Source organism: Numenius arquata, chromosome 7, assembly GCF_964106895.1.
Source record: "Numenius arquata chromosome 7, bNumArq3.hap1.1, whole genome shotgun sequence".
NCBI lineage: Eukaryota > Metazoa > Chordata > Aves > Charadriiformes > Scolopacidae > Numenius > Numenius arquata.
Window position 1 is genome coordinate 57,540,424 of NC_133582.1, and position 15,822 is coordinate 57,556,245.

Here is a 15,822-nt window from a genome sequence, read left to right on the forward strand (position 1 = left end):
CCGTCTATGTTTGGGCTGATGTTGGGTTGATGTTGGGTACTGATGACTCCGTACTGCTTAACGTGAGTCCAGATGGTGTTTTTTACTTGCTGTGATACCTTTGATGTATATTGGTCCACAGCCTCTGAAAAGAGTTTGATGAGGTGCTACCCTAACAGCTTTTACACTGGGATAGACCCAGAGATGGACAAATAATGGGGCTCTCCCCACCTCTGTGGGGCAGTAACTGGTGAGCATGCTTTCCCCTTCTCTCTCTCAGCAGGGGCGGGAGTTGGCTTGTAGCAATTGGAGGCCAGCAAAGATTTCAGTGGTCGACCATGGCGACCAGCTGCTATAAACGAGCTAGCACGAAGGTCAGTGTGCTGGCTGCTCAAGGGGGAACAGGTTAATTGCTCACGGAAGGAGGCAGGAAGAAGTTTTGAATCCTGCTCCCTCTTCTCGCTTGCCCAAAGGAAAAGGCTGCTGTGAGGTGCTTCTCACATAGGACCATGCTGGTGGGAAAGACTTAGCCCTCTGAGGTATTATTCACATTTTCCTTCAAAAGCACAGAAGTGGTTGTATGAAAGCTTTTGAATGTTTGGATCTGAGTGTTTCTAAGGTTGAAAAATTGTGCTCTGTTTCACTGAAGGGTGCTGAGAAGTGTTGTTATATGTTTTAATAATTATGCTATCCCTGAATTTAAAATAAGTGGTGTAGGCTTCTAAATGATTTTTCATTATCATCATAAGACATGGGATTGACCAAGCTCATGAATGAATGACTCCTGTATAGCTGTCTGCCTGCAGAAAAAGGGATTGAAAAATAAGAGATTGATTTAATGATGTAGCAATTGCTTGAAGAACCAGCAATAAGTGACTCCTCAAGCTCTTTTTCCTTGTGTTTGAAGACTGAGGAAAGGGGGGATTGTCCTCCTCCTGTATGTCCAAACATATTCACATATGTGAGATAAGAAATTCTACCTCATCACTTTTATTTAACAATAGCTAACAGTGAAACTACACCTTGCTTATGTTAACGAGAGTTTTATATTGGATTTGGCAGAATCCCCATCTGTCCCCATTAGAGTAAAAAGCTCCACTACAGTCAGAGTCACTTTTTCACCAAGTGTAAGAAATATATGAATACTTTATTAATCTTAAAATATTCTGTCTATACAAGGAATAAGATGCTTAGCACGTAGTACAAGTTGGGTATGTTACTGATTTTTGGTGTACCAACTAATTCATTTGCACAGGGAAATCAAACTCACTTTCTTTGGTCTGTATCAATTTGCATCACGTTAACCAGAGGAAGAAAGAATTGGTAATGTTAGTACTACTTCTAAGGAGTTGTTAGAATTTACTTGACTTTAGGGATTAGCATGGATTTAGATTTGGTTGCTCCTAGAGTTGGAAATAAAAGAACCTTTCTTTCTGAAAGTACAGGGAGGAAAAAAATACTTCCTAAGCTCGATCATAACACTGGAAAAAAAAATATTCGTGATTAAGAAATGCAAATCAACACCTTGAGTAGAAGCTGTATTGATTTTAACCAAACGGGAAAAAGCTTCTTTTATTAGACAGGTAAAATGGAGTATTACATTTGCAGGAGAGAGGGGGAAGAGGGGATGATTGACTGACAACAGGCAAATGTAGCTTCTCTCTGGTTGTACTGTAATAACACTTTATGTTATGGAGCAGCTGGAGAATGTTTCACTGGAAGGTATTCTAACCAGTGGCTGGAAGAGGCTGCACAGGGCCCTTATCTCTCCTGAATCGCAAGACGTGATCAAGCCCACTCAGTAAAATATTGGGATGTATTGGGGTTTGCCTAGGTACAAACCCCATTAGGGAAGCAAAAGATTTCCACTGTTTTGGGGAGTCTTTATATCAGGACCTTACAGAGCCTCAAGCAGAACCTACTGTACTATAGACTTCATTCCTTCCTGCATATTCAAAATGTGCTGGATATTTTTAAAGAGTTAATGAACTGACATATGTTTATACTTACTACTGATAATCTTTCTTTGGAAAACCCGTCTGACTTCTTAACTGTAAAAAATTGGCATCCTATATGACCTAAATTGGATTTGAAAATGGCATTTGGATAAAAATAATAATAATAATAAAAAAATCCTACTGGTTATATATGATCGCTTTATTATGTTTGATAAGAATGAAAAGTCAGAGGATTTGACAGTCCCAGAGCCTGGCATGTAAAATGAAATTCCTGAATGTAAATTAGACAGATTAAACTATCCTTTAAAAGACCCTTGATGGAGAAAAGGATGTATTTAAAGTCCAATAAACTTCAGACCTCCTTCAAATGGCTTAAAACGAGGTCCAGAATGCTTGCTAAGTAGGAACTCTACTGGTTTTGATTTAATAAAAAAATTGGATAGTCTAATTTGAAAAAATCCTGTCACTGTATTCACCTTGCAGAAATAAATATGAAACCATATGGAGAAGCGTATTTCCACAGAGGTATTCCAATTCAAGATGAATTAACTGTATGGTCTATTTAGTAATCACACAACAAAAAATCTCCCAAATTTCTTTACAATTATTAAAGAAAATGATTTCAACTTCTGTGTGACTTCCCCTAAGCAATGCACAGAAAATAATGGGCTTTTGGTAGACATCTTTTTTATAAGGTAGAGGTGTCATAAGTTGGGATGAGGTATTTTTATGTTACTAAGTTGCATATATGATTGGCTCTACTGGTAAAAAAGCACAAAAGAGCCTTTGTTATGCTCTCAGTAGAGCTATTTATACATTGTGACTTACTGTGTCCAAGGACTGCTTCCTGCTTCCGTTAAAAAGTAGTCCCTCCAAATAAAATAAAAGCCATAAACCCTGACGCTACTCAAGCCCTGTTTATTGAAACAACAACCAAAAAAGAAATCACACATGATTTTGTATTGCCTATATAGAATATGCTCTCCTGAGTTTACTTAAATGCAGTTCCAGATGAAGCGTACTATGAAAGCGATGCCTTCCATACTCAAAGAAGCAGAAAGACATTTTATTTGCTTTAAAAATAATGATGGGCCAAGCAATCAGGTGCATCTACAGGGTACAGCTGGAGCTGGGGAGGACATTCAGAGCAGTAGTTCTGGTCATTGTACGGATCGTAACCTCTCTAGGCAGCAATTACTCTTTTTGTCTCATGCTTGAAGAGCTCGGGGGGAGACCTGATGCGTGCTTCGCTCTTCGTGAAGTACTAATGGAATAGCATAATATGAGCAATATCTTTCTCTTCGTGTCTTCTGTCCTTCTTCCCCATGCCCGTGGTCGACCCCAGCTGCTTAGGTAGGTGGTGGGAATTAAAGCAGGCCTTGTGCTCCTCTAAAACTGTGCAATCTATATGAGCTGCCTAACGCTCCTTCTGTCCGAGCAGAGGTGTCAGACCACTCGTGTTCTCTCTTCAGTACCTTTTTGTATCTGGCATGTGATAGTTTTTAGAATGTGCCCAGCAAAGTAGCTGGCAAAACAGGCTTGTGCCAGTGAAAGGCTGGAACTGTGTCCATGTGGGTGGATTTAGCTCAGCTGGGGCTAAGTCGCAGCTGGAGACTGTCTTCTTCTGAGCTTGGGCAGAGTAACATGGCAGGGGGCATTGCTCCTCCTCTCTTTCTCTTGATATGCTGCAGCTGGGGAACATGTAGGACCATGAAGGAAAAAGCCTTGCACTGTGCTGTGAAATGTGTCCTCGCTCGCAGGGGCATGCAAGGGAGGAGCCAGTGCCGGAGTCCCACTGATGGCTCAGACCTGACAGATCTATCTGGTTTTATTTAGCCTCAGGAACTTCTTTGACCCGTGTGGCTAGGAGCCATACAGCTGGCTAAGCCTTACCTTCTAGGAAAGGGGACCTCCCGCCTATGTCTTCATCTGGAAGGCAGGATCAGGCTGCACGTCCTTCTGTCTGCACAGCCAGGGGCCACCTGTGAATCCCTCCAAGGTTAATTCATTGCCATCACCTCTTCTCCAGCTGCTGCAAGGCAGGGGCTCTTTCTCCCACGTCTGGATGTGCTAACCGATGAGTTTTGCTTTGATTTAGTGATATTTTTAAAGAAGATATGCCAGGTTTCCTACGGCCTCTGTGTGTAGATCTAGGAAAAAAAGAAGAAAAAAAAAAAAAACACACGGAAAAGAAACAAATAATCGGATAGGATTTCTGTTCTTCCCATTCTGGGAACACTTTTCATAGCCTTATACTGTGGGGCAATAACCTTACTCCGGAATGATATGAGAAAAATCTCATCCCTTCATGCAGACTAGTGCTCAGTATAAGCACAAATAAGAATTCCAAAAGAGACAAATTTTGGAAAGTTTCCCTGAAAAATTTCAGTATCATGTAAAAATCTTTAATAAGACTCCAACAAACTTTTAATGTGGTTTTTTCATTAGGAGGGAAGAAATTCCACTTGCCTACAGTTCTCGATCCTCTCACCCATATTGGGAAGTTCTAACTTAGGTATAACTAACCTGTATCTGTACATCACAAAATAAAGCAAGCTATCTTTCTGACTATTTCCTTTCTAATACACTCAATGTGGCCTTTGATTTTTCTGTCTGTGACCATTCTGTGGTGTGCCAGAGCGAACTGATTCGCCTTTACCGTGTCAGGAATAATCGCAGCAGATGACAGGTATTGGTGTGAATGGGGAATGAAGTGAAAATTGGAACTATTTAACTGCATCTAAACCAACCCTTGTGTACATACACGGACACAGAGATCTCTGTCCCCAGAGCACCCTCAAATCTCTCATTTTAGATGTGTTAATAGCATTTCTGGAATAATTTTGGCTTAATTAGTACTATTTTGTTTTAAAACTAAAACAAATAAAAAGTTAGCACAATCTCTGAAGAGCTTTGATCCTCTTACATATGTTTTTACACCAAGGAAAACGGACTCCATTTAGCCCGGATCTTCTGTCATTTACATTGAAATGCCCCACTGATATTTAACGAAGAAAAGGGAAAAATGCTGTTGCTTGTATTTACATTATGTGCTTTTTAATAACAGCTTCTGATACTGTTCCCGTGCTTAAATGGCAATGCATACTTAAACTTTAATTTTCATCGCAATATTTTATTCACACATATTTTCACCCATTTCAGGAACGGCATAACATCCACACAGAGACTTATTTCAAGTGAGCAGTAAGGTTTTCACTGATCAAAGGTTCTGGCGAGTCTTAACCAGTTAAACCAGATAAACTCTGTGTAACTTTTCTGGAGAGGCTTTTAGGAATAATTCAAGGAGTGCTCTATATAGATCTGTAATTTTTGTCTTCAAACTTTATTTATTATATAGCAAGTTAAGTTTTAAAATGATACAGAAGTAGTTTTTATTCATGTTTTTATGCATAAATCCTGAAGCTCTCGGTTATTTTTTCCTTGTGTCAGGGTGAGCTCCCGGTAACGTGAATGGAAGTTCAGCTTTAGTAACGATAGAGTAATAAAAACTGGATCCGGATCTCAGGATTTGGCACGTGGACACTAGATCTATTAAGTCATCGTGTCCATACTCCTGCCAATGCAGAATTGTTCCCTTCAGCATAATCTCCAGTGCCTTATTCAGTCCAATTTTAAATGACTTGGGTGAAGCGGTTTCCATTACTTCACTTGGTTGAAGTATTACTTATTCCACAGACTAATATAATGCTTTTCAAGCTGCTTCATTCTCATGGATCACTTCCCAATCCCAACATTTCCCCCAGACGAAAGAGTATGAGTAAGGGTAAGGAAAATGTGTGTAGAGTATAAAGGCCAAAAGGAAAAAGTGGCACGAAGTCCTTCCCCTCACTCCATTTTTTTTATGTCTTTCTCCTTGCTTCATATTTCTGAAGTCTGCCTCTTCGCTCTTGCCAGTGAGACTTGGACCAAACTCCCTGAGAAACAGATCCACTGTGAAGTTTTCCCCATTTTTCTGCATGTGAATCATTCCAAAACAGTCTGTGAGGTTGCCCCCCCGCCCCCCCTTTCTCTGTTATATCCTATTATTTTTACTTTCCTCTGCATTTTATTTATTTTTAGTAAGGCACTGACTTTTACCGCTTATTGCTGACTCTTCGTTATTCATGGCATGTCACTTAACTCTTAAGGTATTATCCCGATTAGAAAGAACTTTTCATAGAGGATCCGTGGAATATATTTTTTGCAGGTGAATGTGAGTGTGCATAATAAAAACGACATTTTACAAATTATCAGGCATGCTAAAACCAGTTGTAATATTAGACAAGATTGATGAAAAAAAAATCACTGAGAAAGCGAGCAAAGGTTTGTGGGCCCTGTTTTGTCGTATATCACGTGTATACAGAGAGCCAAGGCTTTAAATCATTGTGCATACAAAGTGAGGTTGAAATATTTGGTGCTGTAGCTGAAATTCCAGGCTAAGATCTTTGTTTCAGTTTGCAGCTATATGCACAGTAGATGTTGCAAGAACAAAGACTGAATTTGGCACTTTATTGAGATGTAGAAATTCAACAGCAGGAAATAATCTTCCTTGAAAGAAACCCCTATTTCCGTCCTCTTTTTTTTTTTTTTTTATATATATATATATCCTTTAGTAGCTGATCACTTAAAACAGGTGCTGTAATTCATGATTGGACATTAAACATTTACGACGGATGGTGTCTGTGTTTAGAGACAACTTTATGTACCAGTGCTTGTAAGGCACTTCCTCTCAGGAATCAAATGGAAATAAGATCATATAACACTCTGGCAGATTATAGATTCAAATATTACAGCTGCTTGAATTATTCATTGGAATTCAATTACTCAGTTCATTTTCATACGTGTAATTATTCAGAAATGAAACTCGATTCCCACAAATATGTTCTTTATATAGAAGTGTTCGATAAAATCAATAAAAAAAGGATGCCACAGGGGTCCAAACACGCCTGAGTCTCACGTGCTACCAATGCTTTCTGGGCTGTGACAGCTGTAGCGGAAACATCTGGAAGAAGTTGCCAGTGGCTGAGGAGGGAGAGCGTGCCAGGGCAAGCCTGGCCATGCTGGGAAGAAAGTGAGGGCAGGTCCCAGAGATAACGGTAAGAGTGGTGTCTGAGCACCGAAAAGCCTTATAGCAGCTTCATTTGACTAATTCGGTCAAACAGAAATGAACTGCTAACGGTTCCCATCCATGCAAGTCTGCTCCATGTAGAACGATCACTGTCACGGGGATATATTCACCTTTACTGGTTAACAAACCATTCTCTTTACTGAGATGTCCATATTTGCCTCCAAAAGAATTAGCATCTCTGGTTTTAACTGTGTAGAGATGAGGATCCCTACTCAGTCCAGACCACGCCGTACTGAGTGCAGTCAGACCTAGATTTAATAATGTGCTAGAGACCTTTTGGAGACACCCGTCCATAAGCACTGGCTGGATGGCATACACAACTGTCCCTTGGCGTGGTGGCATCCATGTGGCTGTGCAGCCCTTCTCTTTTCTCTGCTCTCTCACTCCTAGTAACCAGCTCCTTCCAGCTGACAGTGATTGCTCAGCAGCCACAACGAACCTGCAGCACCTCCGTTGGGCACAGCAACGGTAGCATCAGCTGGCAGGAGTTGGGCATATTTGACTTTTCTCCTCCAGAATATGTAGGTGAGCACCCTTCTTTCCTGTCCTCACTCTGGGTAGATATAACCTATATGAATATAAAATACCTCAGATGGAGCACAAAGAAAAACCTATATTCAAATGCCCTGTCTGGGATATGAGTGAATATTCATGATGAACCTTGCAGAGTGCTAGATATACTTACACTGAGCAAGAAAAATCCTAGTGCCAACCATCTAAGGTACCTTTAATAGATTTTTTTTTTTTTTTTTTTGCTTATGTTGAATATTTAAGAGGGTTCTTTACATTTTTGTCTCAATTCGGTCAGATTGCCAAACTCATTCAAGTGCTACTTAGCACAGGAGACAGAACATCCACTAAACAAATATTTTTCCAATACATAATATAAATAATCTGCTTTTCTAAAGACAAAAAGCAGTGAAACAAAAATGGGACATCACTCAAGAAAAGATTTGAGAGGCAAATAGAACCTGGAAAAGAGAGAACACAGGAAAACAAGACACAATACAGAAGGTATGTCATGTAGGAAACATTACATCCTCCTCCTGAAGACAGATATCGTCAAACCCACTATTATCAAAACAAAAGCTTCTTTGACCATAATTGGTCATAAAGACATCGGGTTCTTTTCAGGCGAGCCCTGTGTTACACTGAATGTCTGGATTATTCTTACTTTTCTATCAAAACAGGTCTCTCGAACAGTGGCAAGTTTGCCCAGAAAACTTTTATATACTACCCTTGCCTCCAAGCTGCTCTTCACCAGGAGTATGTGCGTGGGAGGAAGGGGGGGGGACAGGGCAGCAGCCAGACCTGTCCCCACACCGGTGTACTGTCAGTAGATTATGGATGGATTAAGCATGTTCTCAGAGAAAAACTCTCATGGAATCGTTTATAAAGTCCCAAGTCATTTAACTCGCCAGAAAACAAGTCCTGAGAGCAGGCTGTAAAGCACGTTCTTATTCACTACCGAACCACCCAGAGGATTGCTGTGACCTGTGCTCATTCTAGATGTCAGGCTTGCATTTACCTGCCCCAGAACAAGGGTAAATCAAACCAAGGTTTCAAGAATAATCACCTGGGCTGCAGCTAAATGCTATAATCCTCATCTGAAGGACCACGATAGGTAGGGTCTTAGCTTCCTATGGTCTAGTTTGCAAACAGCTGCTGACTGACAACTTATTGCACAAACAGAGGCCCTGGCAGGGCTCCTTTGATAGCTAAAAGAAAGCAAATACAATATGTTTTTCACCTAACTGGGTATATGGTGGCTACCGCTTTATTTTTCTAGTTTTTCTGCTTTTTCTATACACTTCCTGTGAGTACAGAAAACATACGCCAGGCTCTCTTTCAAGAAGATACTTTAGAAGCCTTTAAGGAAAAAAATCCCCCAAACTAAAAGCAACCAACCCCCAAATGTTTTCCTACTGGCATCTGCCACAGTCTAAGATCACTATGAAGAGCTCTGGCAGGAAGGTCACTACTGAGCAATATTCTGCAAGGGAGCTGAAGACCATCTTTGCTTTGTAGGTGGCAGAGTGCCTTCACAAAATCCTGCAGCACTTTTCAGCAGTCTTGTCTTGAGGCACGAACTGAAAATCCAGAGCATACAAAAGATGGCGGAAAGTGGTAGCAGACAAAAAAAAAACGGTTTTCAACTCTGTCCAAGTCTCTTGGAGCTGAAGGGTTTCAGGGTTCTCCTGGTCACGAAGGGAAAATTAGACCTCATTGGATCCAAAATACGCAAATTGTCCTCACCTCGATGTGTTTTCCAGAATTTGCAGATATGGACTTTGAGAAGGCTTTGTAAACATCCTACTGGAGATGACAGGGAATTTGAGTGACTGTTAAAAGTTGTGGAGGTGGTATAGGTGGTATAAGGCATTTTTTTTTACTTGCCTGGGAGGAGCAATGTACTTTGCTTTCACCAGAACCCAGCTACGCTGGTGATGGCTGCTGTGCTTTTGGCTTGCAATGGAGGATACTGTGCTATGGGCAGGAGGTTTAACAGAACAAACAGGAACCTTTGTTTCCTTTCATTTAGGGAAAAGAAAACAAGGCAGAAGGAGGAATGCTGAGCAGCTGCCTGAAAGCTGCTTTGTTTCAGCTTCATTATGAAATGATCCCTGAATTGGTTTTCGATAAAGTATTTAATATATTAGAAGAAATCACAGAGCTGTAGATGTAGTAAGCGGTTTCATTTGGAATTTGTGCTGTCTGTTGACTGGAGATAGTGGTGTAAATTCTAATTAGCAGATGCCGGGCTCTTTGAAACAGGGCACTGAGATCTGATATAGCACCTAATAGCGGAATTAGCAGCGACAGTGATAAGGCAAACGCACGGTTGTCAAGCTCTGCTCCCCACCTATTGCATCATATGGAGAGCAGAGAAACCGTGACAGTACAACGTGCTGGCAGCGTTCATCTGTCTCATTTAACATCGTGCTGTTGCTGTCAGTTGGGAGGGCAGTTGCTCGGTTTGGTGCTCTCCGCTGAATACCCAGGATCATTTGAAGTTGGTGGAAACGCGAGTGCTTTGTAGCGTCTGCTTTTTCCATTGCGGTGTTCTGCAACCTTAAAAACAGATGTCTGAAATAGTTTATTGTGCTTTTCCTCAAATATTATGCAGCACTGGTATGTGCAGAGCACAAAGGATTACCTCAACAGCATTGTGTAGGTCTTTGTCTTTAGTTTATGGTCTCTGTGATCTATTGTATGTAAACCTTTTTACGGGACTGGGAAGGGTTGGTAGCCTAAGGAAAATTAAACACTGAACTATGAAAAACTTTTAGGGCTCTCCTGTGCTGTAAATGGACACACTGAAGACCCAAAATAGAAAACCTTTGGAAATAAACATTTTCATCAAGTAATTTTGATCCAGACGAGTATTTTATGCTAGACCACAGAAGAAGATGTTGGTTTTGGTGCTGGCAATAACAGGACTAATTTTCCCAAGGGATGGAGGAAGCGTTCTCTCCATTCTCACACATTTTATTGAAATTTCAACGGGGAAAGCTTTGCTATTTTTATCTCATCATCTCCCAGTTCCTGCATCACTTTCTTCTGTGAAAGACAGTGGAAGGTAGAGTCAAGTACCAGTATGGCTACAGTCCAAAGAGCACAAGATGCTTCCCAGAGAAATGAGTGACAATAATAATAATAATGTTTTGTTCAGGTGCCTGTACCACTGTTGAGTACAACACATTCTTGTCGTCATGGCTGAAGAATCATTCCAGCAGTAAGCCCTTGCACTGAATAAAGAGGCATGCTCTTTCCCTAGAGGAAAATGCTAATCCGATCTATCTAATTTACAGCTCAGCTTAATGGTCAGAGCACCATTGGAGATTTTCAAAGTATTGTAATAATCTGCAACCAAGCAGTGCATAAGCCAGGGTGTGAGTGCTTACATTTAAACCTGCTGAATGCCAGGATGCGATGCGATGGGGTGCTGAGGACAAGACTCTCGAAGATACCAGAGAGCTTATCTGAAAATCTCAGCAAAGGAGCCACACAGGGTTATTTGAAAGGCACTGGAGAATAGAAACCCACAGACTCAGTCCCTTGGTTTGCCCTTTCCCAGGGGTTTATCTTTACTGGTAGCTGGGGAGTAACGCAGCTCGTTGGTCTGCTCTCATCTGATGAGCCTTTAATAAAAGATACATCTTTAATGAAGAGATAGGAATGTGCAGGATTTTCATGGCTTGTCACTTTGCTAAAAGATGGAATACATAAATTCAAGGTTTTACTGATTAGGAAAGGGTTTTCCTCAGGCATCCTGTACTTTGGGAGTGATATAAGCATTGAACTATATATAAAATATAATATTTCCTCTCACAATAAGGATTTTTAAGATGGCCTTGGCTCTGTGCCTTATGAGGAGTTCAGTCTTGTGCCAGATTATGTGTTTTAGAAAGCAATGCTGAGTTGAAGTGGCTCGGTGAGGTGCAGGTACAAACAGATCCTGCAGAGCTCAGCCACATTAAGGTGGCAGCATTTTGGCAATGGCACAGTAATGACACCGCAGCAGCATAAGGAACTTCCCTCTTGAAGTTGTCCATACCTTACCTCTTAAATCCTCTGTAATGTATCATAGGCTATATTCAGCAAAAGATTAGGGAATTTGTTGCATGGAAGTGAGCCACATGAAACTTGGAAATCGTCTCAGTGCCATCTAACCCTAGAATTGCCTACGTTCAGGTGGTCTCTCACAGGAGACTTCAATTTTTTCCATATGGCAAGAATTTTGCTCGTCTGTATGGCTGCATCTGCCCAACTCTGAGCAGGCGGGCACTCACCTTCCTCCAAAGCTTCACCAGAAGTATCAAGTAATACATTCCTCTCACCTCTTCTGAAAGGCTCAGTGTACAGGAGGGGTAAGAGAGACCTGGGTCTGTTTAGCCTGGAGAAGAGAAGACTGAGAGGGGACCTCATCAATGCTTATAAATATCTAAAGGACGGGTGTCAAGAAGATGGGGTCAGGCTCTTCTCAGTGGTGCTTGGTGACAGGGCAAGAGGCAATGGGCACAAACTGGAACACAGGAAGTTCCATCTCAACATGCGGAAAAACTTCCTTACTTTGAGGGTGGCAAAGCCCTGGAACAGGCTGCCCGGAGAGGGTGTGGACTCTGCTTCTCTGGAGACATTCAAACCCCACCGGGATGTGTTCCTGTCCAGCCTGCTCTGAGTGACCCTGCTTTGGCAGGGGGTTGGACTAGATGGTCTCTAGAGGTCCCTTCCAACCCCTACAGTTCTGTGATTCTGTGATATAGGAGCCTATAGCTTAGAGCGCTCTCCCACGGGGAAGCACCCACGTACCATATCACCTCACCTGAAGGGATCTATTGCTGCCCACCACACTGTGGACTCATCTGGATGGCAATACTTGCCCTTCTCTTGTCTTTGTCCTTTTCTACTAAGGACAGTGAAAGAAGTTGTGAGCATTGTTGTAAGCCTCACTCACATAAGGCTGCCATTTGTCACAGTTTCCCTCGAGATATCTCCTTTTTCTACCGAAAACTCCGTCTGGAGCAATCCAGAAATCCCAGACGTGCATTTTGCCTGTGCGTATCGAATCTACCCCACATGTACAAGTCAGCTGTCCAGGGCAAATACGATAAGTTCAAAGCTTCTTGGAGGCATCTGGCCTACCGTGCATGTGGCATACACATTTCTTGCATGGAAAAGGCAAGGCAGCAGGCTCGTCTACATGCAATAAATGTGTGAGTGTATGCAAATACTTTTGGCCAGGTTAAGCAACCTTATGTTCCAGGCTCGTGATCCCACATGGCCAGAGCTGGGACTGCCACCAAAGCTCCAGAGAGGGTGAAAAGGTTCCTGTCAGTGTGTTACGTCTTGGCCAGTACTGGGCGAGCTCTACATGTAGGGTCTTTCCCATCCCTTTCTAAAGAGCCCAGTGCCTACACTGGATCTCACCTTAGATGGCCACCTGCACTTTCAGGGTTTTTTTTTTGCATAAATACGTCGGAAAATCTAGTCTCTATCCCTTTACAAGCTCTGATGAAATCCCAGACTATGTAAAGACCTAAGGCAAAGTGCTTTGACTTGTAGTTCTACCGATAATGAGAGCTGCGGTCCACTCTGGTCCAATTTCTAGAAGGTCACACCGGCATTATTTAGGTGCTTTAATAAGGAATTAGGTTTCAAATTTTAGACATTAGGAGCTTAATGTTGTGGTCACAGTTTGTGTGCATATTGCAGAACTTGTGGGTAAAACATTGAATAGAAACTCTCTTTTTATCCCCTAGTTGTCTTAGAAATCATGTTTCATTAGAGCAGTGCAAAATGTTCACAATGAAACACCAGACCACACAAAAGTCACCTGGTGTGGAGTTTTGTTACAAACTAGTAACGCAAACCATATTTATCAAAAGATTTCCTTAGCATTGTGGAACTCCTGAATGACCTGAACTCAATTTTAAGCATATATGGTGTGTGGCTTTGGATCAGAATCATGCAGAATTCATAGCTTTGCATGGTTTTGATGTGAGGTGCGAATAAACACCAGGTGAAGCACAGCAATTCCAATTGAGTTTCAATTTGATCAGGATCCGATCCTCACCCGGTGTTAATCGGTGTAGCTCCATTGAAGTCAATGTTTCGCTCCGTTGCGGAGCTACACCAATTTACTCTGCCTGAGGAGCTGATTGAAATTTTCAGTTTGCTCGAACCTGAAAGTCAAAGTCTAACTCAGTGGGTGTGAAACTATTTGGATCAAAATGAAAGAAAAATGTTTGGACAAATGCTCGTGAAGTAAAACTAGTTCTGTATTTTGCAGCTGTAAGGTCGCAGCCCTGAAATATATATTCCTAATGATATAACCATAAGTTAAAATCCATCATTACTTTTTTTGCTAACCAGTAAAGTGACTTTTGCTGAATCTACCTTGTGATACAGGTTTAAAAGGAAAACAGATATTTCTACTCAAGTCCTGTAATAATCCCAAATCCCAAAGTTTTGGAGATTGCTAAGAAAACTCGTGACCCTGAGTGCTAAGGAATGCCTAAGAAACTTCTATTTTGTTCTTGTACTTAAACATTTAATATATAACTGTAAAGGCAGCAAAGGCATGCAAGTGCTACATAGAACTACAAAGATAATCCTAAAAATAACCTTTCTAGGGCAGCCCTGGAGAAAATTGAAAAGTGACATCTTTAACCTGCGTTTCAGTTCTGCTTCCTTTGTTTATTGTTTCCTTTCCAAGGATTCCATCAATTCAGAAGACAACTTTCCATTGACTTGCCCTTTTCCCTGAATGTAGTAAATAAAGAGAAAACAGAGAGCTAGTAATGCTTCGGGCTGCATTTCTGGAACGATGCTAGTGTTTTCCGCAGAAAGAGAAGGGTGACATCGTGCACCTATTATTAACGATCAGTGTGGTTTCACTGGCTGCATCCGCACTCACAAGTCAAGGCCACGTTCCTGGGTGCTGGGATTTGATTTGCTCTAACAGTTAAATTGCTACAGCTGCCCCGGGCTGGTTTTAGCCCTGGGTCGCTCCGTGCTGCCAATCAATTCCTGGGCACGGCGCAGGGGTCGGCACGCACCGCTGACCATGTCCAAAGCGTACTTTGCAGGAAGCCCTGTGCTTGTAGGGTGAGGGAATTTAATAATATTGTCATAGTCCAGGACATGCCAGTTGTTTACAGCAGCCAGGATCGTTCCGGCATGCCTAAGTTACCAGTGTAGACATCAGAGAATCATAGAGTTGCCTGGGTTGGAAGGGACCTTTCAGATCATTGAGTCCAACCATCAACCTAACGCTGATAAAAACTGTCACTAAACCATATCTTTAAGCACCATGTCTACCTGTCTTTTAAATACCTCCAGGGATGGTGACTCAACCACTTCCCTGGGCAGCCTGTTCCAATGCTTAATAACCTTCTCAGTGTAAAAATTTTTCCTAATATCCAATCTGAACCTCCCCTGGGGCAACTTGAGGCTGTTTCCTCTTGTCCCATCGCCTGTGACTTGGGGGAAGAGACCAACGCTCATCTCGCTACACCCTCCTTTCAGGGAGTTGTAGAGGGTGATAAGGTTTCCCCTCAGCCGGATACAGCCATTGTGTCTTATTCCTGGCCTGCCAACCATCTTATGCATTTCATTTTTTCTCCCTCCTTTCAGATTCTTATGTTTGTTTTAGGCTTGTTTTATTTATCTAGCAACTTCTGGTCACCACATGGCATAAGCAGCCTCAGTTCAGATGTGTTGTCATGTGTGTTTGTTGCACTTGTTAGTGAGACAAATTTTAGGATGTACTTATATCTTTTGAAATCTGCCAAAAAAAAAAAAGTGTCTCTCAAAAGACTAGAGTTTCTTGCATGGAATACAGACTAATTCAGGATACTAAATATAGGTGGTTTTACAGTACTCCGTATAAGAAAAATGAAGGTGGTTTTCTAGTATGAAAAGAATCCTGTTGGCAAATGTGTTAAAACTAAGAAAAGATGATGAGGAAATCTATTTTTCTCAGTGGAACAAGTGAAAACTCTGTTAGGATTGACACTGGTAAAACACGCTATAGCTGCTTTCTCACTTTGTTAATGTTTACATTCCTTTTCTCCTTCTTTAGAAACAGAAGTGTTTAAGGTCTTATGTGCTGAATCTTTAACAATTTCTTATGTCATTGCTTTTACTTATTAATAAGACATAAGAGGAAGAATGGATACAAGTATCAAAGCTTTTATGGGAAGTGTGGAAATAAATACCAAAAACTTCCCACAAATTTTGAAACCTGAACTG